General features: G+C 35.7%; 1 pseudogene; it reads right to left on the reverse strand.

Moving 5' to 3' along the window:
* Positions 1 to 449: 449 nt before the first annotated feature.
* Positions 450 to 2,204, reverse strand: LOC149257904 (putative xyloglucan galactosyltransferase GT19 pseudogene; annotated as a pseudogene).
* Between the last annotated feature and the right edge of the window lie 21,094 nt (positions 2,205 to 23,298).

Raw genomic sequence — 23,298 nt, forward strand, 5'->3', positions numbered from 1 at the left:
GACAACCATCCACTTCCCTTTAAAGTCTGAGATCAATGGATATCATTATTAAGCCATTGCACTTTTGTAGAAAGTTGTTAAATTGACTAATTTGTAGAAAGTTGTTAGATTGACTAAATTGAGTATATTTACAGTTAAGTAAATTTAGAGTTATTTTGGTCATTAAAAAATGGCCATGGGGTTGTATAAGTCTACCATTGCAGTTATTTAATTATGAGTATATATAACTTCCGTTCATTTATATCTATAAACAAATTAGTTGTGTTGTTAACTCTTAATTATCTAACAAAACTTACATGCCCTGAACCAATGAAAATCAATGCACCAAATAGAATGAAAAATATACAATTGAAACATTCAATTTACAAAGGCAAATTCTCCAACAGCTTTGAGTGTATTCTCAATTTACACTGCAGTTTTGATCTATAACACTTTGATTTATTGGACATTCAATTTAGAAGACAAATTTCTCCAAACTACTTTGAGTGGATTCTCATTTATACAACACTTTTCCATTAGTTTACATTTTGATAGTCCCCTGAATTTAATACTATTGTTGCTAAATGTGGATTCTATCATCATAACTGAATAATTCGATCCCGAATTCTTTTTGGAAATCTAATTTGATGCGACCATAAAATAAATAAACAAATAAGAAGTTCACACATTTTACAGTCGATTCCAAAACCGGTTACTCATGGTTCTGCGAAGCACGCCTTCAATGCTGAGATCGAAGGCATCCTTTGGAAAAATCTCACCATCATCTTTTTCTGCAGAATTCATGTAAAGCAAACTGGGTATAATCTTAATGATCTTTTCCTGCATTTTCTTGATTTTGTCCTCAGAATAACTACTCAATACGTCCTCGATTTTGAGGGTGTTTCTGGAATTCACCAATCTCTCCTCTGCAATAATAACAGAGTAGGTTTCTGGGTCTGAAGGAAGATGCCATGTGTATTGCTCATACGCAGAATCCCTTCTGAAAAATACGGGTATACACCCAGCTATCAACCCATGGAAAGTCGATCGCCGGGTCAGGGAATTCCCGGGCGGTTGCAGGCAGAAATTGGCCTTCAGCAATTCCTGCATCAGGGCCTCCGGCCTGTGACTGCACTTCATCTTAGTGCAATTCACCATCAGGCATTTCGAAGAATCCATGCATTGCTCAATAACGGCACGCCGGATTGCCAGACCCCGGCGCGCGGAACCCACGAACGCAAACAAGAAATCCCGCCTCGCAGATGCCACAGTCTCCGTCCATTCCTTCAATTCCCGCTGCGAATTCGGATGAAAAGACGTCAGATACGGAACGGCCTGCTCTCTGTCGATCCAGGTTCGGCTCTCCACCAACAGCGTCGTGACGTTGCCCATGGCCGGGAGCTCCAAGAGACTGGTTCCCCAAGTAACTCCGCTCGCCATGGTAGGCCTGCTCAGGTCCCAAGCGGTTCGCCCGGTCGCCATAAAATGATCCATTCCGCCCCTTTTGCTCCAGCTCCAGCTTCCATTTTTCTCCAGCCAAGAAATCAGCTCTGCCCCGTGATCCGAGGCCCGGTCCCGTTCGTTCCCGTAAAGATAACGCAGGGCATCCAGGCCGATGTAATAGGGTATATAAAAGGCATCTGCCTCCTCGGGATCTGAGACGAGGCACCGGTATTTCTTCATCCGGCTATGGAAGACGACCTCCAGCATTGTCAGATCCGTGGCATACCATCCCGTACTGTTGCGAATCGAAGCCCCAAACCCTTGATTTTCAATGTGCTGGCAGAAATCGAGCCACGAGACCAACTTACCGCTGCAGTTGCGCAGCAACTGAGAATTGAATTTCGCAGGCAAATCGTACATGAGAATCTTCCTCCCTTCGCATGACTGTATGGGCTCGGGGACATTGCTGCTTTTTGATATTCTGATGTCATAAGATCTCTTGGCATTCTGGGTCAGTTGGGAAGAAGTTATGGGCGGATCTGCAAGAAACAAGAACTGAAAATTCATGTGACTCAGGAGAAAGAAGACCAGGAGCGTGGAGCAGGAGATTACAGACCAGTATTTCCAGTAAGCCCAAGCGATCTTCATCACAATCATATTATTCAGTCATTCATCTTACAGATGCTGACACAATCTGATTTGATCGACAAGCTTATATTTCGAAGCAGAGGCTCCCCCGATGAACACTGAGGAACATAGAGAACAATATATTCTTATAGGAATGCGGAATATTTACAGCCCATTAACAGTACATCCTCATATTTATGGCAGATTCTGGAATATTTTAAAAATAGATTGTGGGATATTTTAGAAATTTTATAAACACAAGTAAATCAGTACAATTTCACGTATGACCTACAACTTAAGTTCAAAACTATTTATAATAATAATAAAATAAAAAGAAATAAGGGAATTACATAAATTCCCAAAAACTTATGGACATGTTAATGAACTAGGACTATGAGGGGTTGAATATATTTAAAAGTAAAACTTATGGACATGTTAATGAAGTAGGACTGTGAGGGTTTGAATATATTTAAAATTATATTTGTTTGACTAAGAGTTCGTATTTCTCAGATGTAAGGGAATAGATTAATGGTTTAAGATCTAGAGGTATTGGTAGGAGTAAAAGCTTGAATAGATTAATGGCTTAAGATCTAAAGGTATTTGGTAGGAGTGAAAGCCTGGCGTCTTAAGGACCATTAGCGGGTTATTCCAGGTGGCGTGGTTTTCCTTGAATAAGGGTGGTGTCCTTGAATAATGGTGATGAATCAGCCTGCGTTGACCGTTAGCAACTAGAAATGACTATCCTCACTAATTTTGATCACTAAATTATGATAAATTTTCATTCTATAAAAAAATATTAATAAACCAAATGTTTTTATATTTTCTATATTCAAAAACCATACATCCATCAAACATAAATTACAAATCACAGTTGACTTCGCTAATAACAGTTAGATACTGATATTTTTTTACTAAAGTTTTTGATAATAATACCACCAAACAAAAAAAAACCTTAAAACTACACGATTATAATTAAAGTTTCCAAAAATTTCCACCAAGATTTACAGCTCATTAAAGTAAACAATAAAATAGCATTAAAATGAATTATGCCCCGGTTGTCGACGAGCAAGGAGGGAGATCGCCCATTTGCACCCATGGCGGGAGAAAATTCGGGGATAACAAATCAAATATGATATATTTTAATTTAATTATGTATCTGGCGTGGCAATTCGTAATGCGAAACCAAAAATCTTTAGTCACTCATTGACTTTTCAGCGTCTTCGGGCTTAGCTGGATTTTGAGTCAACACTTCGGAGAGTTCGGGTGTAAATTTTTGTTGGAATTATATCCACGGTGCAAAGTTTTATTGCAATGTTAATTTTTTTGAAAATGTAAAATACCATAACCGTTTAAGCCATGGTTAACTCATAAAATATCGAATTACAATGTTTAAGTTATGAATTTTATTTAAAGTTATTAATTTTTTTGGAGAGGGCAAAAATAAATTATTTTTTAATATGATGATAATGATGATTAATGTTTATTAAGATTAATATCGTTTATTAGACATAAGAAAAAAGTGATTAATCGAGATTATTTAAAATTTTATTTGTGTGATAAAAAATGAGGGAAAGAAGTGTTTTGAGGTTAATGTAATTTTGTTGATTGAACAGGTTAAGGAGGTTGTTGGTGGGGCAAATGTTCTGGAAATGAGAACAGATGTAAGGGCCAAACAATCCAAGAGAAAGTGTTTTTCATCTTTGACTCTCTCAGTACCACAAAGGAGGCATATTCTTTCCTCCCAAGGTGTTTTGGGAATAGACCAACATTGGGTTTCACTCCAGAGCTCATGAGAGTTAGTTCTAATCTTTGTAATATTCATTCTCTTCTTAGCATTGGTTAAGATAAAAAGGTAATTTTGGTTAGCAAGCGTGGGGTTGATTGCCTCTTTATAGTTAACTTCCTTCTCCCCTCTAACTCCTTATCGCTCCACAACTTACCCTTAAATTTGGAAGTAAGGATGCTTTTAATATTATCCTTATTCCCCAAGATGATCTCTTCATTTATCTCCCAATGGTTGAGCCAGGACTTGGCATCTCTATGCCACCCTCACTTGAGCCGAAGGTGGTTTTGACAAGAGTTAGAGGTAATTTTTGGGAGCCTCTTGGCTTCCATGTTGTACAACTTCTTCTTATACATCAAATACCTAAACATAGTCATGGATTCAATGGGGGAAAGACTAGCTTCAATCAAGAGAATGGGGTAGGGACTATTACCTTTAATCTTGAGGTTGTAGGTTATGAATTGTTTTTGGATCATTTCAATCTTTCTCCATGAATCTCTAGATCGATTGCAACCCCACACCTCACATCCATATAAATAACTGTGGTGACGAGAGTCTCAAAGAGGAACTTTTTTTTACTCCAAACCCAAAGATCAATCTTCTTACAATTGTTTTCAAGCTCATAGTAAGTCTTCCAACCTCCTATAGTCCTTTTCTCAATTTTATAGTTTTAGTTGAGCTGATGGAGAATTAACTAAATATTTGTAAGAAAAAACATTCTCTAAGTAATTGTTATCATAAATGAAATTATCATAGGTGATCTTTTTGGATTTAATAATCATGACTTTAGTCTTGTCAGTATTAACATTCATACTCATCTTGGAGCAGTGATCGTGGAGGGATTTATGTTGCTTGTTGAGTGCATTAGGACTCCTGGCAAGAAGAACGATATCATTAGCATAAAGGAGAAGAAGAATGATATCATTAGCATAAAGGAGAAGAGTAATGGCTATACCAACGATCTTGGGTCCTTCGCAGCTAGTAGCTTCTAAGAACTCCTCAAGCTTGTCATTGTAAATGCCAAAAAGGGTATGGGATAGGGGACAACCTTGCTTAACACCGATGTTGCATTTTATTTTAGTAGACCAACCCTTGGTGGTCTTAAGTTTGGCAATAACATTCTCGTATAATCTAATAATAGCAATCCTTAACTCTGGAGGAACCATTATCTCATCGAGCCTTTTCCATAACTTCTCTCGAGGACCAATATCAAAAGCTTTTCTAAAATCAATAAAACAACAGAAGAGATTAGTCTTATTGTTACGACAATCCTCGACAATGGTCTTGAGAGTGACAAGGTGGTCGATCGTAGAATAGTGCCTTCTAAAACCAACTTGCCCCATGGCTCTTTTACCATGGGTTTCAAGCCAGGTGTTAATCTTCTTTTCCAAAATAAGCTCATACAATTTAGCTAAAATGTGGCTAATCATGATAGTCCTATAGTTAGAGGGAATGTTTTTATCCCCACTTTTAAAGATAGACGCAATAAGGCTTTGCGTCCACAACTTAGGGAATTTGTGTTTAAGCGCCAAGTTGAGAAGATTGTGTAAGTGCAGGGTGAGGATGGACCTTCCCATTTTGAGAGTTCCTTCTCGGTATCCTTCAATACCCTTAGCTTTCCCATTAGCAAGTTTCTTAATCTCGGACTCCACGTCTTCCAAAGAAAAGGTATCTTCCTCTATAGGAGTGTTTTTTATGTTGCCCATGGTGTCCAGGGAGTCATAGAGGTTCTTAAGATAGACATCCCATTCCTTTAAGGGGATCAGGGTATTTCAACAATATAATAGATTATTGTTGAAATTAATTAATTAATCATTTTTTTAATAAATATGTTGTAGATTTAAGATGAAATATTTCCACATTTATTTTCCTTTATAATTATTTTAAATGAAAAATTAAATATAAGAGGTTTGAAAATTTTATCATTTTTAAAAATTTATTTTAGGTAATTTTCATTTAAAATTATAATCATGGTCTATTTTGTTTAAGCACTAGATTAAGGTTTTGATTTGAAAGGATGTGAATTTAAAATTACAAAAAATATAATCCATGAGGTGTTATTCAATTGGTTTGCGTGGAATTTGGTCCCTTGGTCCCTGCCAAGTTACAATTTCAAACCTCATGGGGAGGGGTTGAGCATGGAAGCCACTTTGGGGGAATTAAGCTGCATCACACAATCCTAGTACTTCTTCCATCCATACACTAAACAAAAATGATAATTATATTATTATGTGTTTTTATGTTGGAATGGGGCTTCTAGAATTTTAATTTATTTATCAATAATTAATAGGTGGATTGAGGGAATCAACCTTTATAGAATATCTATGAAATATTTCTAGTAGTAGTTAGAGGGTTGAGATTTATCTAAAGGTAGTTATGCCCCTTTTGCTTTTCAAATTAATCAAAAAATGTTTTAAAATTAAATTAAAATCAAATATATATTAGAGCAACCATATAAATTAAATGTCAAGTAAACGTAGATATGTGTCAAAACACTTACCTAGTGATGCATCTCACATTCCAAGATTTAATATATATATATATATATATATATGTTGGCATTATGACATAGGCTTGGCATTATGGCATAGGTATTTTCCTTGATGGCAACTCACTCAGCAAATCATTCAGATGACAGTTCAGGCTCACAGGCTCTCAAAATGAAGGAAAAAGAGATATACGTAGATTCCTCTTAACCAAGTCACGTATACACGTGGGATCGCCAATCAAAAGGCGCGTATGCGTATGCACGCACTTTCATGCAAGGAAAAATGCGTACATGTAGGAAAACTTGTTTTTAGTCCATGGTATTTAGCCCTTGGTATTTGGACCTATGGTTTTGGACCATGGTATCTCGTCCGAAGTGATTGAACCTAGGTATTAGGTCCCAAGTATCGGTTCTAAGTGGTTTTGGACCATAGTATTGAGTAAGGCCTAAGACTATAAAAGGGGAAGGAGATCATTAGGCAAAGGCACTCACTCAAGGATTGAATATCTGATGAAGAGGAAGATCTATAATATTGGTCATTAGGTTATGGTGCAGAGTTGGATCTGAATCAAGGAGGAACCTGAGCGCTAGAAGAAGGATAAGTTCTATTGATGGGTCAAGATCTTAAGGCTTGAATAGAAGTATCTTTGTGTGATTTTGATTTGTTATATTTGGCGAATGACTTGATCTATAAATCTAATAATCTGGGTATAATTGATGTCTAAATAATTGAAAAGGGTAAATTATCTTTTATAGATCTGTACGCAAGTTCGGCATATCAAATGCGCGTATACATGCTGGTTCAGTAAATCAAAACAGCGTATACGCAGGTTTGCCTTTATACAACAACGTATGCACGCAGGTTATACATATTGAAGTAGCGTACATCTCATAAAATATGTTTTAGCTACTTCTGTTTATTGCTACAGTGTTCTGGGTTCAGGATTGGTTTTTGGTTACTGTTACTATATTCTGGTTACAACATTCAAAGAAGTGATTGTTTGATTCAGTTTTTGGTGGGTGCAAAAGGAGATTTTTTGATGCAGATATATTTGATGTTTGATTGATGTTATTGATGGATCTAGTCTAAAAATTTATGAAACGTGGTCCCTGGAAGAAAAGAGAAGGTTGTAGCCTTCTGTAGGTCAGCACCTACATACTAGTACATTAGCTAGTACAAGAGCTAAGGGGGTTGTAGCTCCCTTCTAGGAGAAGTTGGAGAACGAGAGAAGGTTGTAGCCTTCTGCAGGTAGAAGCCTACATACTGGTATAAGACTGCACCAGTACAGAAATATTGTAAAAAGAAGTTTCTTATTAAAAGAAGATAGAGACGAATTGCAACAGTTGGTTTTCACCCACATTCGGTTTCCACCCTATATTTTGTGGTCATGTGTGTGATTGCCTGTACTGTTTACTGCACTTGATAACGGTTTTTATGGTTCTAATACACAGATTAAGATCAGCTAACTAAATTAGAAGTCTGCAAGATATACGCGGGTTTCTCTAAACATAGTTGCATATATACGCAGGTTTAATTAACAGAAGTAGTGTATATCAATTTGTTTATGGAAATGAAAAATTGTTAAATAGCTAATATTGATTCACCCCCCCCCCCCCCCCCACCCCCCCTCTCAGTATTATTTCCAACAATTGGAATCAGAGCAGGTCCTTCAGAAGAATCTTGATCGATTGAAGGAAGATCTATCATCATGAGCAACTGTGAAAAAGAGGCATCTATCAGGCCACCAATCTTTGATGGGAGCAACTTCGTCTATTGGAAGGTAAGAATCGCAGCCTATCTTCAATCTCTTGGTACAAAAGTTTGGGATATCGTGGAAGGAGGATACACATTTCCATCTGCAACTCCTACAGATACGGCTGGTAAAAAATAGTATGAAACAAATGCAAATGCTGTCAGTACTCTATTGGGGAGTCTATCTCAATCAAAATTCGTCAAGGTTATGCAACTCAAAACAACCAAATGAATATGGGACAAGATCGTTCTAAGCTATGAAGGAGATGATCAAGTAAAACGTGAAAAACTACAATCTCTCAAAATTCAATATGAAACTCTCAGAATGCAAAATGATGAAAGTGTGGCTAATTATTTCTTACGTATAGATGATATTGTTAATTGCATGAAAAACTTTGGTGAAGAGATAAAAGAAGTCACTTTAGTTGAAAAGGTTCTAAGATCTTTGTCCTCTAATTTTGAATCAAAGGTTTCTGCCATAGAAGAAATGAAGAATCTTTAGAGTATTACCATGTCACAGCTGCACGGAATCCTAACTTCTTTCCAAATGAGAAAAGGGGGTCCATCAGACATGAGAGAAGTCGCATTCAAAACTTCAGGAAAAGGAGAATATAATGAGTCAGGACATACATTAGAAGGAGAGGAAGAATCAAACTTTGTCAAAAACCTTCAAATGGGTTCTAAAAGATTCAGAGGTAAGCTACCTTTCAAATGCTTTGCTTGTGGAAGAGTCGGTCACTATGCAGCCAAATGTCCTCATAAAGATAAGCTTGATAAAGGTAAGGAACCAGTTAAATGGAACAAAAAATAGAATGTAAGTAAAAAGAGCTATTATACACATGAAGACAACGATGGGTTTTCAAATAGTGATGAAGATGAACATGGTAATGATTATAGACTTTTGATGGATTTTGAAGATGATGATTTCTTGGATGCTATAGATGAAGATGATCTCTATGAAGAAATTTCTAAACTTAAAATCTGTTTAGAAGAAAAGAGTATGATTATAGACACTTTGACATTCCAATTTGCTAAAAGAGAAAAACACAATGAAAAGTTAGAATGTGAAATTGTGGGACTTAGAAAAGATATTGAGAAAACAAAAGCTCTCAATCTTAGATTTGCTAAAGGATCTGAAACTTTAGATGAGATTATCAAAGTGCAACTTTCTCCTCTATTCAAAACAGGTCTTGGATATACTAAAGAAGCATCTCAAGCACAGAAGCCATCCACCTCCAAAAGTTATCTTGATGTAGCAAGGAGAAGTGAACAGGTTGACAATCGCCAGCAAAGGTATAAAGCAGATCACCAGGGAAATCGGGGTCAATCTACTTCAAGGATGAACAAAAGCTACAACCAACTGTAGGTAAATCATTCTCAGTTTGCCTCAAGAATGAATTCCAATGGAAACTACAATCACCTAGTCAATAGATTTGATAATCTCAGGAATTTCTTTAATGGCCAATGTTTCTCATGTCATAACTTTGGACACAAAGCTACTCAATGTGTTGCCTACAAGACCATCATGACTAGAGAAGCACGAAATCAAAGGAGTGTGACTGGGATCATGAAGAGGACCTACAATAACTTTTATGCTCTTGAAAATGAAATAGAATGCTCTATTTGTAACAACTTCGGTCATGAAGATTCTGAATGTAGGAGTAAGTTTCAGCAAACATCTCAAAAGGAGCAAGCTTCATTGGGTCCCAAAACATGGAGAAAGAAAGAACCGCAAACAGAAAGATGTGGTATAGCCTTATATGCGGAAGGACAGGAAAATCAGTGGTACATCGACAGTGGATGCTCGAAACATATGACAGGTGATAAAGAAAAACTTCAGTCATATAGTGCCTTAGAAAAGGAAAGGAAGGTCTCATTTGGAAATGACACCCCTACACTCATAAAAGGTAAAGGCTCTGTTCTTTTAAAGGAAAAGGTCAAAGCTGGAAATGTTATGTATGTTGATGGCTTAAAGCATAATCTATTAAGTGTTAGTCAAATGTGTGATCAAGGAAATGAGGTAGTATTTCGATCAAATGGATGTATTGTTCGTGAGCTTGATACAGGAGAAACAATGATCAAAGGCATAAGAACTCCAAATAATTTATACATACTCAAGGGAGGACAGCAACAATGCTATCTAAGAAAAAATGATGAACACTAGCTATGGCACAGAAGATTGGGGCATCCAAGCTTCTATCAAATAAGAAAATCATGCAAATATAAGGCTGTTTGGAATCTCCCTGACATCAGAATTCCAGACAATACAATATGCAAATCATGTCAAGTAAGCAAACCAAAACCCATTTCCCTAAGAAGGAAGGATTAGCTAGTAAGACACTTGAACTTGTCCATACTGATTTATGTGGTCCATCAAGGAAAAAGTCACCTTGTGGAGAAGAATACTTTATATTGTTCATTGATGATTTTTCTAGGATGTGTTGGATAGGACTTCTGAAGCATAAAGATGAAGCTTTCGAAAAGTTCAAAGCTTTCAAAGCCTTGGTTGAAAATGAATCAGATTGCAAAATCAAATGCCTCGGGTCTAATCAAGGAGGGGAATTTACCTCAGATGAATTTTTCGACTTTTGTGAAGAACATGGAATAAGAAGGGAATTCTCTACTGCAAGGACTCCTCAGCAAAATGGAGGGGTAGAAAGGATGAACAAAATGGGTCAACAAATGGCTCGTGCTATGCTTGATGAATCTGGAACTCCTACAACCTTTTGGGGTGAAGCTGCATTTGTTGTCGTTACTATTCTCAACAAAACAAACGTCCGGGTAAACAACACTCAAACTCCTCATGAACTTTGGTATGGTAAGATGCCTACTGTAAAATACTTCAAAGTCTTTGGAAGCAAATGTTACATCAAAAGGACTGATGAAAAGCTTGGCAAGTTTGAACCTAAAGTAGATGAAGGCATTCTCCTTGGTTACTCTTCCCGAAGTAAAGGATATAAGTGTTACAATAAAAGACTTGGAAAAATTGTTGAAAGTATTAATGTGGTGGTTGATGAAGTAGGAAACAATTCAAAGTAGGTAAAAGCCGAAGATTTTGAAGATGATGATGACTATCCTTCAACATCAAACAGACTACTAATGAAGAAGAAACCTATGAGGCACCAGAAGAACAGATAAGGGTAGAAGAAAAGACTCCATCTAGGTATGTCCAAAAGAACCATCCAGAGACTCAAATTTTGGGGCAGAAAGAGGCAGGTGTACAAACAAGAAGAACTATTACAGAAGCTTCAAGCTATCTAGCATTGCTCTCCCCGTTGAACCACAAAATGTAAGTGAAGTATGCAAAGATGAATGCTGGGTCAAGGCCATGAATGAAGAACTTGAGCAGATTGAAAAGAATAACACTTAGGAGTTGGTTCCTAGACCAAATGATAAGAATGTCATAGGTACAAAATGGATATTCAAAACAAGCTGAATGAAAATGGATATGTTATTAGAAATAAGGCCAGACTTGTTTGTAAAGGGTATGCTCAACAAGAAGGTATAGAATTTGAAGAAACTTTTGCACCAGTTTCCAGACTTGAGCCATAAGAATGTTCCTTGCTCTTTCTAGCTTTCAGAAGTTTAAAGTATATCAAATGGATGTAAAATCTGCCTTTCTAAATGGAGACTTAGAAGAAGAAGTGTACATTGAGCAACCAGATCGATTCATCCTTGGATATGATCCAAAACTTGTATGCAGACTCAGAAAGGCTCTCTATGGTCTTAAACAGGCTCCAAGGGAATGGTATTACCGTTTGGACAAATACCTCCATCAACAAGGTTTTTCAAAAGGATCAGCAGACAACAATCTATATATAAAAATTGACAATGGTAAATTGCTAATACTTGTTGTGTATGTTGATGATATCATCTTTGGTAGCAATGAAGAAGTCATGAGTCAAAACTTTTCTTTGATGATGCAGAAAGAATTTGAAATGTCCCTGCTTGTTGAGCTCACATATTTTCTTGGTTTACAAGTCCAACAAAACAAAGACGGTATCTTTCTATCACAAACCAAGTACCTAAAGTAGATCTTGAAGAAATATGGCATGGAAGATTCGAAACTAGTATGTACCCCTATTGTAACAGGATGCAGCCTCAACGCAAATGATGAATCAACAGCAGTGCATCAACCAACCTATAGATCCATGATTGGAAGTCTGCTCTATCTAACAGGTACTCGACCAGACATCATGCATGCAGTGGGAATAGTTGGAAGATTCCAGGCCAATCCAAAAGAGGCACACCTTCAGGCAGTTAAAAGGATATTCAAATATCTTCAAGGAACACAAAACTATGGCTTATGGTATCCTAGAGATACAGATCTCACACTTCATGCATATACAGATGCAGATTGGGCAGGAAGCGTGGATGACAGAAAAAGCACTGGTGGTGGTGCATTCTTTATGGGTTCCAGATTAGTATCTTGGTTCAGCAAGAAATAAAGTTCATTTGCATTATCTACAGCTGAAGTAGAATATGTGGCTGCTACATATTGCTGCACAAAACTCCTTTGGATGATGCAAACATTGCAAGAAATTCAAATCACTTGTACTCCACCTATCTCCATTTTATGTGATAATACAAGTGCAATTAGTATTTCAAAGAATCCTGTCATGCATTCAAAGACCAAGCACATACCTATCAAATATCATTTTCTCTAGGAACAAGTGCTTGAACAAAAGGTCAAATTGGAGTATGTTCCCTCCAAAGAACAGGTTGTTGATATATTCACCAAACCACTGCCCAAGGAAACATTTGAATACCTCAGATAGAAGCTGGGAGTAGTTGATGCATCATCTTGCTATTGACATTGATCTGTTTCAGAGAAAAGTGGGTGTATGTCAGTTTCATGAAGCTCATCCGCATACATATGCTGGTTTCTGTGGATATAGTCGCGTATATGTTGGTTTGAAGAAAAACAGTGGGCTAGACTCAAGATGAAAAGAGTCTGATATGGATCTAACAGAGACCATATGGCACAGGTTCAGGGGGAGCATATACTTCTAATAATGCATTTTTGGCATTATCTTAGAAGATCTGGGTACAACTTCACAGTTGTTTTTTATTCAGGTGGAACAGGTGCAGATTTAGATCATGGTTGCTGGTCTGGATGGTGATTAACAGATGCTATTGATGATAGTTGTTGATGGCTATCATAGTCTTGTTTTAGATATTTCGTCTCTATGTCATGTATATCTTTTATTATCAAGGTCATTTAATGACCTATTTTCCCCACTATGCCTGGGATGGATGATGTAAGGTTCTTGTGTTATCATGTATAAACTTTTGGTATATCCCCACTTGGTTGGGTAGATGAGTCAATTTTGGCATATCCCCACTTGGTTGGGAGATGGATATATGTATGAGCCTTTGCTGATAGGGAGGTCATTTAGGATGTATAGAGTCACGTTCTTCTTGTAGAACATTTTTTTTTTGCAAACCTTACCTACAGTCAGGGGGAGCATGGACAACACAGCAGAGCAGAGATTTCAGCATGTACTCAGGGGGAGCATAACCCTTTGCCCTTGATGAAAAAGGGGGAGAGTGACTTGGGGTTGCCATAAGTCCAAAGGGGGAGATTATTGGCATTATGACACAGGCTTGGAACTATGGCACAAGTGTTGTCCTTGATGGCAACTCACTTGGAAAATCATTTAGATGACAGTTCACGCTCACAAGCTCTCAAAATGAAGGAAAAAGAGATATACGCAGATTCCTCTTAACCAAGTCGCGTATACACGCGATATCACCAATCAAAAGGCGTGTATGCGTATGCATGCACTTTCATGCAAGGAAAAGCACGTACATGCGGGAAAACTTGTTTTTAGTCCATGGTATTTAGCCCTTGGTATTTGGACCATGGTATCTCATCCGAAGTGATTGAACCCAGGTATTGGGTCCCAAGTATTGGTTCTAAGTGGTTTTGGACCATGGTATTGAGTAATGACTAAGACTATAAAAGGGGAAGGAGATCATTAGGCAAAGGCACTCACTCAAGGATTGAATACCTGATGAAGAGAAAGATCTAGAATACTGGTCATTGGGTTATGGTGCAGAGCTGGATTTGAATCAAGGAGGAACCTGAGCACTAGAAGAAGGATAAGTTCTATTGATGGGTCAAGATCTTAAGGCTTGAATAGAAGTATCTTTGTGTGATTTTGATCTGTTATATTTGGCGCATGACTTGATCTATAAATCTGATAATTTGGGTATAACTGATGTTTGAATAATTGAAAAGGGTAAATTATCTTGTATAGATCTGTACGCAGGTTCGGCATATCAAATTCACGTATACACGTTGGTTCGGTAAATCAAAACAGCATATACGCAGGTTTGCCTTAATACAACAGTGTCTGCACATAGGTTATACATATTTAAGTAGCGTACATCTCATAAAATATGTTTTAGCTACTTCTGTTTATTGTTGCAGTGTTCTGGGTTCAGGATTGGTTTCTAGTTACTGTTACTATATTCTGGTTACAGCATTTAGAGAAGCGATTGTTTGATTCAGTTTTTGGTGGGTGCAAAGGAGATTGTTTGATGTAGATATATTTGATGTTTGATTGATGTTATTGATGGAGCTAATCTGAAAAATTATGAAACGTGGTCCCTAGAAGAAAAGAGAAGGTTGTAGCCTTCTGTAGGTTAGCACCTACGTACTAGTACATCAGCTAGTACAAAAGCTAAGGGGGTTGTAGCTCCCTTCCAAGGGAAGTTGGTGAACGAGGGAAGGTTGTAGCCTTCTGCAGGTAGAAGCTTGCGTACTAGTATAAGACTGCACCAATATAGAAATATTGTAAAAATAAGTTTCTTATTAAAAGAAGATAGAGACGAATTGCAGCAGGTGGTTTTCACCCATATTGGGTTTCCACCTTATATTTTGTGTTCATGTGTGTGACTGCCTGTACTATTTACTGCACTTGATAACTGTTTTTATGGTTCTAATACATAGATTAAGATCAGCTAACTAAATTAGAAGTCTGCAATATATACGCGGGTTTCTCTAAACACAATTGTTTATATACGCAAGTTTAATTAATAGAAGTAGCGTATATCAATTTGTTTATGGAAGTGAAAAATTGTTAAATAGCTAATACTAATTCACCACCCCCACCACCCCCCCCAGTATTATTTCCAACAATATATATATATATATATATATATATATATATATATAAACTAAATCATAACTTTATTTTAATTTTTTTTTGTAAGCAAACTTCCATTACTTAAATTCAATCAAAAATACATGCTCTAGTCTCCTTTGGTCCACTGGGGAAATCAGACCATTTGCAAAACCAAAGTTCTTTCGATGTCCAAAAATTAAGCATGTTCATATATAATAAAGCTACAAAACCACTAGTCTGAGACATGTTGCCTTCTAAAACATCATATGCATCTATAACTAGAAAACTAAAAAATCATAAATGTTGAAAAACATTGAAAGAGTGTATTGATGCCATCATCTAGTCTTTGATGAGTCAAATTGTTCCATCACTATCAACTCTTTTCTACTATCTGGTGAGCAGCCTAATTCAGGTGGATGACCAAGATGTGTCTCAATTCATTGCAGTTGGTGATACATATTGTTCACTATGAGCTGAAGGTCATTAAGAATCAATAGAATTACATCCCTGACTGCATTCTAATCCATCAATACATATCCCAACAACATCTTGAGGTGAAAATATATGTCAATGGTGTATATATATTTGTTTAACCTCCCTCTCGTGTGACAACATATGGGACCCAATGTAAAATACCATAACAGTTTAAGCCATGGTTAATTCATAAAATATTGAATTACAATGTTTAAGTTATGAATTATATTTAAAGTTATTAATTTTTTTAGAGGAAAAAAAATATATTTTTTAATATAATGATAATGATGATTAATGATTATTAATATTAATATCGTTTATTAGACATTAAGAAAAAAATGATTAATTGAGATTATATAAAATTTTATTTATGTGATAAAAAATGAGGGAAAGAAGCGTTTTGAGGTTAATGTAATTTTGTTGACTGAACAAGTTAAGGAGGTTGTTGGTGGGGCAAATGTTTTGGAAATGAGAACAGATGTAAGGGCCAAACAATTCAAGAGAAAGTGTTTTTCATCTTTGACTCTCTCAGTACCACAAAGGAGGCATATTCTTTCGTCCAAAGGTGTCTTGGGAATAGACCAACATTGGGTTTCACTCCAGAGCTCATGAGAGTTAGTTCTAATCTTTGTAATATTCATTCTCTTCTTAGCATTGGTTAAGATAGAAAGGTAATTTTGGTTAGCAAGCATGGGGTTGATTACCTCTTTATAGTTAACTTCCTTCTCCCCTCTAACTCCTTATCGCTCCACAACTTACCCTTAAATTTGGAAGTAAGGATGTTTTTAATATTATCCTTATTCCCCAAGATGATCTCCTCATTCCCAATGGTTGAGCCAGGACTTGGCATCTCTCTGCCACCCTCACTTGAGCTAAAGGTGGTTTTGACAAGAGTTAGAGGTAATTTTTGGGAGCCTCTTGGATTCCATGTTGTACAACTTCTTCTTATACATCAAATACCTAAACATAATCATGGACTCAATGGGGGGAAGGCTAGGTTCAATCAAGAGAATGGGGTAGGGACTTTACCTTTAATCTTGAGGTTGTAGGTAATGAATTGCTTTTGGATCATTTCAATCTTTCTCCATGAATCTCTAGATCGATTGCAACCCCACACCTCACATCCATATAAAATAATTGTGGTGACGAGAGTCTCAAAGAGGAACTTTTTTTTATTCCAAACCCAAAGATCAATCTTCTTACAATTGTTTTCAAGATCATAGTAATTCTTCCAACCTCCTATAATCCTTTTCTCAATGTTATAGTTTTAGTTGAGTGATGGAGAATTAACTAAATATTTGCAAGAAAAAACATTCTCTAAGTAATTGTTATCATAAATGAAATTATCATAGGTGATCTTTTTGGATTTAATAATCATGACTTTATTCTTGTCAATATTAACATTCATACTCATCTTGGAGCAGTAATCGTGGAGGGTTTTATGCTGCTTGTCGAGTGCATCAGGACTCCTGGAAAGAAGAATGATATCATTAGCATAAAGGAGAAGAGTAATGACTATACCAACGATCTTGGGTCCTTCGCAGCCAGTAGCTTCTAAGAATTCCTCAAGCTTGTTAATGTAAATTCCAAAAGGGGTATGGGATAGGGGACAACCTTGCTTAACACCGATGTTGCATTTAATTTCAGTAGACCAACCCTCGGTGGTCTTAAGCTTGGAAATAACATTCTCATATAATCTAATAACAACAACCCTTAACTCGGGAGGAACCATTATCTCATCGAGCCTTTTCCATAACTTCTCTCGAGGACCAATGTCGAAATCTTTTCTAATAAAAAAAAACAACAGAAGAGATTAGTCTTATTGTGACGACAATCCTCGACAATGGTCTTGAGAGTGACAAGGTGGTCGATCGTAGAGTAGTGCCTTCTAAAACCAACTTGCCCCATGGCTCTTTTATCATGGGTTTCAAGCCAGGTGTTAATCTTCTTTTCCAAAATGAGCTCATATAATTTGGCTAAAATGTGGCTAATCATGATAGTCCTATAGTTAGAGGGAATGTCTTTAGCCCCAATTTTAAAGATAGACGCAATAAGGTTTTGCGTCCACAACTTAGGGAATTTGTGTTTAAGCGCCAGGTTGAGAAGATTGGGTAAGTGCAGGGTGAGGATGGACCTTCCTATTTTCAGAGTTCCATCTCGGTATCCTTCAATATCATTAGCTTTCCCATTAGCGAGTTTCTTAATCTCAGACTCCACATCTTCGAATGAAAAGGTATCTTCCTCTATAGGAGTGTTTTTGATGTTGCCCATGGTGTCGAGGGAGTCATAGATGTTCTAAAGATAGACATCCCATTCCTTTAAGGGGATCAGGTTATTTCAACAATATAATATATTATTGTTGAAATTAATTAATTAATCATTTTTTTAATAAATATGTTGTAGATTTAAGATGAAATATTGCCACATTTATTTTTCCTTTATAAATATCTTAAATGAAAATGAAAATTTATATATAAGAGGTTTGAAAATTTTATCATTTTTAAAAAATTATTTTAGGTAATTTTCATTTAAAATTATAATCATGGTCTGTTTTGTTTAAGCACTAGATTAAGGTTTTGATTTGAAAGGATGTGAATTTAAAATTACAAAAAATATAATCCATGAGGTGTTATTCAATTGGTTTGCATGGAATTTGGTCCCTACCAAGTTACGATTTCAAACCTCATGGGGAGGGGTTGAGGATGGAAGCCACTTTGGGGGAATTAGGCTGCATCACACAATCCTAGTACTTCTTCCATCCATACACTAAACAAAAATGATAATTATATTAATATGTGTTTTTATGTTGGAATGGGGCTTCTAGAATTTTAATTTATTTATCAATAATTAATAGGTGGATTGAGGGAATAAGCCTTTATAGAATATCTATGAAATAATTTTAGTAGTAGTTAGAGGGTTGAGATTTATCTAAAGGTAGTTATGCCCTTTTTGCTTTTCAAGGTAATCAAAAAATGTTTTAAAATTAAATTAAAATCAAATATATACTAGAGCAACCATATAAATTAAATGTCTAGTAAACGTAGATATGTGTCAAAACACTTACCTAGTGATGCATCTCACATTCCAAGATTTAATATATATATATATATATATATATATATATATATATATATATATATATATATATATATATATATATATATATATATATATGTATGTATGTATAGATACATACATACATATATATATATATATATATATATATATATATAGATATATATATATGTATAGTATATATCTATATATATATGTGTGTATATATATATATATATATGTATATGTATATGTATATGTATATGTATATGTATATGTATATGTATATGTATATGTATATATATATATATATATATATATATATATATATATAAACTAAATCATAACTTTGTTTTAATTTTTTTTTTTGTAAGGAAACATCCATTACTTAAATTTAATAAAAAATACATGCTCTGGTCTCCTTTGGTCCACTGGGGAAATCAAACCATTGCAAAACCAAAGTTCTTTCAGTGTCCAAAAATTAAGCATGTTCATATATAATAGAACTATAAAACCACTAGTATGAGGCTTGTGGCCTTCTAAAACATCATATGCATCTATAACTAGAAAACCAAAAAATCATAAATGTTGAAAAACATTGAAAGAGTGTATTGATGCCATCATCTAGTCTTTGAGGAGTCAAATTGTTCCACAACTATCAACTCTTTTCTACTACCTGGTGAGCAGCCTAAGTCAAGTGGATGACCAAGATGTGTCTCAATTCATTACAGTTGGTGATACATATTGTTCACTATGAGCTGAAGGTCATTAAGAATCAACAGAATTACATCCCTGACTGCATTCTGATCCACCAATACACGTCCCAACAACATCTTGAGGTGCCAATATATGTCAATGGTGTACATATATTTGTTTAACCTCCCTCTCGTGTGACAACATATGGGACCCAATCAACAATTTCACTAGCTACTTCTTTATCCAAGAGGAAACGTCTCTCTCATATGATTTCCTTTTAAGTTGCATCAATTTCATCCCCCACCTACAATGGTGTGTTGGCCATGTAGTGGTTGGCCAAGGTCTTGGCCCACTACTTAGCTTGAGAGCTCCCCATATATCTATAGTAGGCAGCATTGTGACATGCTTGAACTCTTTTCCTTGGCATGTTGATTGATACACCAAAATCCTTGACAAAATGTTGGGTGAAATGTACGTTGTATGGCGATGGGTTGTTTAACAAAGGAGGTAACGCTGGAGAACGCAAGTGCACAAGTTAAGGCGGTAGGATTCTTAGGATGTCTCCAGTGCCACTAAGAATCCCCAAACTTAGCGAACCATGGAGGAGGAGCCTGGCGAATAGAGTTGGAAGAACAAGAAGGAGGGGTGACCATAGGTGTAGGAGACTAGGCCAAGGAGGAGGGTGAGTAACAAATAGAAAGGTTTCTAGAAACTTTGCAAACTTCAAGCTCTAGTAAGATTTACCTAACCACTCTAGTTGATTTTTTAGTGGCTTAGTTTTTGGAATGTAATCATCAGGTTTCTCTAACCACTGTTTTCATATATATGTTTTTAATTTTTGGTTTTCAATGCTGGTTTTTTAAGGCTAGGGTTGGAAAATTTTATCAAATGTCCCTTGGTCTAGTCTCATTGCTCAGGTTCCTTCGACCTTTCCAATTCTTATTCCAAAAAAATTTGGCTCAATTTATTTTAGTGAATGCTCTCCATGCCTCACTAATATATCTATCTAATATTGTATTCCATTTCCTTTCTACGAGATATCATATCTCCTCTTATCAGTATTACTTTCTAAATCAACTATGAAAAGTGTTGAGAAATCTAGGGAATTATATGGATTAGAATATTTACGTAGATTTCTCTTAGACTTTGACATTTTCTTGTTATTTCTCTTTTCTTCTTATTATTTCTTCTTACAATTTAGTATGTTCCATTCATCAAGACAAATTCCAAATAAATAAGATCACAACAAGGAACACAGAATGTAGGCACTCAGTTAGGGAAAAACCCCTCTATAGGGGAAAACCCAGTCAAACTCTTCCACTAGTAAATTGAATTGATATAAACCAAGAACTTAGACCTAAAAGACCTTCCTCCTGCATCAATTTAGCCTTCCAAGATGATTTAGCAAAATCCAGTAGTCTTCTTTTATCCAATAGCTTCAGCCCAACAACAATCCAGGATTTTGATACCCAGCTACTTCAGAACTTTGACCTAGCTATAGTAATACAATTTTGACTGTTCCAACAACCCAACAACATCGCACGTGTGAAACAAGGAGATAGAAAATTTGAATTCTTATGTTTGATAAAGACCTCCTTCTCCTTCACTATGGTTTCCTTCCTCTTCCTTAAATTTCACACCCTTTTTATGCCTCCAACCACTGCAGATCAAACTTGTTGTGGATGTATTCCAAATGAGTCGATTTGCTACTCTTTTATAGTGGTTTATGCCTCTATAATTAGGTCGAGTTTTCTAGGTTAAGGTTGACTTGGTGGAGGAGGCCTAAATGGCCTATTTTACATCAAATTAATTGTGTTTATTGATTGATAGAGCTCAAGAAAGGTATTTTACATTATGACATGGACAAGGACACTTGAAAAAAACCCTAGAATCCTACAACGGAGGCTTTGAACTAAAAACATTGGCCCAAGCATGAAACCAATTATTTAATAAATAAACTTATTTTATAATAAAATAAAATAATTTTTTTTTTATAAGTGCATTACATCATGACTCAAATACAATTATGAAGGCTGAAACTAGTTACACTCTTCAACACTCCCTCTTAACTAGGAAGGTATTCATAATTACATATATATAGAGGTGCATGGAATATCCTAAAGTGATATACTCTATGAAGATTTCACATCACATGCAATGCTACAGATTAAATACCTGACCAGGGTACTCTAATCGCGTGGGAATAAGGTGTACTCAAGATTTAGCCACTCTAGGTACCATTAGGCTTTTAAGCTCTAACGCCAACCCAGGGATCTAGGTGTGTATCCAAGGTCATAGCTCCATGGCCAACACCACCCTCCCTACTTCAGGATATAGAAATAAACACATAGGCCAACCATATTTCCTCCCAAGTATCTTGTTTCCACAAGATTATTCATCTCTCCTTATCAACTAAATCAGATATATGTCTACCGGCATGCTTCAAACGTTTAAAATTTTATGGAGAGATCCTACACAATTACAACCCCAATCGATAATATACCTTCAAATATAAGTAAACACAAACCTTTGGGGATCTCAATCATTCTAATGCTACTTATATCATCATCAAGTTTTCCAAATACAACTTGTCAGAAGCTTTCTTTTTTTACTTCTTCGGTAGCACCAAATACAGATTTCGTAATTTCAATTCTTTTGTTCGTAAATCTATCTATAGTACTTTCATTCATTCTTTCTTCAATTTATTTACTATGATTATCATATTATGCCCTCCCTCTCAACTGAGGAGATATATCATTTTATAGTACTTTCATTCATTCTTTCTTCAATTTATTTACTATGACTATCATATTATGCCCTCCCTCTCAACTGAGGAGATATATCATTTTCTTCTATCCAAGCTCCCTCTCAACTTAGGGAGATCAACAACTACCTTCTTTTATAACATCAGAGAAACTTCAACCTTTCAAGCCATCAAGGTCATCTTGATGATCATCATTATTATCATGCTCATCATTTATATCATCTTCAATTACGAACATCTTCAAAATCTTGAATATTATGTACCTGCAAAATGTTAATAGAAATGACCACCAAATACAAATATATAGAAGCATGAAGTCAACTATATCAAAATCATGTATTTACAATGGAAGCATCAAAACATTTAAGCTTTAGACATCAAATACCTAAACCTAGTTACGTTCATGATCAACAAGGGTCACGTCTATTTTGATATATATATATATATATATGAGACTTCAACATCTTGTTAGGGTTTTGTCATAACCCTAGACTCCACCTTTGTGACATAAGGACTTAGATATCAACAACTCAATCATGATATCAATTCAATCATATCTAGGGATTCAATGCTATTTCATAGAAATCATAACATATTCTACTAGTGTTTTGTTACAACCCCTAGATTTCATTAATCAACAAAAAAATTAGCATACTTTCATATACATATCTAGGATTTAGTTATCATGCACTCGCATCTCATATCAATATCTATTAGGTAAACCTAAGATACAAAAGTTAGATATACAACAATTTTGACTAGGCTAGGGTTTCGATCATACAGACGAATATACACCTAGGTTGTCATTCCTAGGATCTTACATTAGTTATTACAAGGATTTCGGTCATAAACCTTGATTCACCAAACCCAAAATATTTAATTAACAACAAACCCTAAAGGACCACAGTTTTTACCACAACATTACCAAAACCCTAAGCATCAATTGAATAGGATTTCATCGTATATTCTAGACTTTATCAATAACTCTTAAGTATACTAGGGTTTTAATATTAAAATCCACATACCTTTAACATCAAGATGCTAGGGTTTTATAGTGGAGCTAAGGGTTAGGGTTTCACAAAATGATGAAATGAAAAGAGACAA

Source organism: Pinus tabuliformis, chromosome 6 (genome assembly GCF_031772625.1).
Source record: "Pinus tabuliformis cultivar Carrire ecotype Pingquan chromosome 6, CPIR1, whole genome shotgun sequence".
Taxonomy (NCBI): Eukaryota; Viridiplantae; Streptophyta; class Pinopsida; order Pinales; family Pinaceae; genus Pinus; species Pinus tabuliformis.